This window comes from Cyprinodon variegatus, unplaced genomic scaffold (genome assembly GCF_000732505.1).
Source record: "Cyprinodon variegatus isolate N-32 unplaced genomic scaffold, C_variegatus-1.0 Scaffold1072, whole genome shotgun sequence".
NCBI classification, from domain to species: domain Eukaryota; kingdom Metazoa; phylum Chordata; class Actinopteri; order Cyprinodontiformes; family Cyprinodontidae; genus Cyprinodon; species Cyprinodon variegatus.
In genome coordinates this window covers 89,830-91,132 of record NW_015151525.1, presented here as the reverse complement: position 1 = coordinate 91,132, position 1,303 = coordinate 89,830, and positions in this window count along the sequence as shown.

Genomic DNA, 1,303 nt, shown 5'->3' with positions numbered 1-1,303 from the left:
CATCCATCCATCCATCCATCCATCCATCCATCCATCCATCCATCCATCCATCCATCCATCACAGTAACCCTGGACGATCAGAATCTAGTTAAAGCTCTTTCTTCGTGCCCAGGTCAATCAAACAACAGAAGAATGTTTGAACTTCAGCTCAGTAGATGAAAAACCAGTTCATGATTCCCCAGAAACTGAATGAAAGAAAAATGAAGACAATCTGACGAGTCAAACTGTTGATGAGAAAAACAGCAGCTGTCAGTTAACTATTATAAAAGCTTTCATTTTCAGCCTGTTTGATGTGTTTAAAGATTTGATGTATTTTCTGTTGATGGGTAAACTCCCTCAGAGACTCTGGTACGTTTAGCTGCCATAACATTTTTAGACTCTAATGGTTTGGATGAAGTCTCAATGACATGACAACCATGGAGCATAAATACGGCAGACCTGGCTGCTTTTAACCTGGAGAACCAAAGGAGCCAAAGGAGCAGCACCATGGCCTGGATCACAAGAATGCAGCTCCAACGGGTGCTGATAAAACAGCTGCATGGTGCAGCAAAGACAGAGCTGCAGGAATCAGCGCCGTCTTGATGGTGGTCCCTCTAATGCCCCAGTTTGTGTTCAGTTTGTACAACTGGTTGTACAAACTGAACAGGTTATTTTGAAATGTCAAAAACACCACTTTATTTTTCCTTCTAACTTCAGCCAAAAACCCAACAGGTATCATGACGGTTTCTGTTGATGACCTTGACTCTCTGATTAGTGAGGAGCCAACAATCTGTCAACACGCTGGAGAGAAGAATGCAACGATTTGTCGGCAGCATTAAAGTCAAACATCTGGTCGATTCAACGCAATCACAGAACAAAGTCAGCAAACAGGACCTGGAGATGTTGTTCTGCTGGTTCTTCTGCTCTCAGCCTCCACCAGCAGAACTGCTATCTTTGCTGGAAGCTATAATTAGGCCTTTATTAATAAGCTCATGCTGATGCTCCAGTTTTAAACAGCGTTCAAGTCTTATAATTGTTCACTTACTTCCTGTTTATCACCATAAGAATAATCAACTGGTTTCATCAAAGTTTCAGTTTTGAACACCCCCTCTCAGACTCTGCATTGTTGTGTTATATTTTCTCTTTTTGATAAGAGTGAAGATTTTTTTTACCTCTACTGAAATCTTCACCAAGGGGCCCCCTACTGCTTTTTGTCAGAAGTACAGAGCGACAAAATGAACTCTCTGCATTTAACCCATCCTCTTGGGGAGCAGTGGGCTGCCGTTGTGCGGTGCATGGGGGGCAGTGTCGGGTTAAGGGTCTT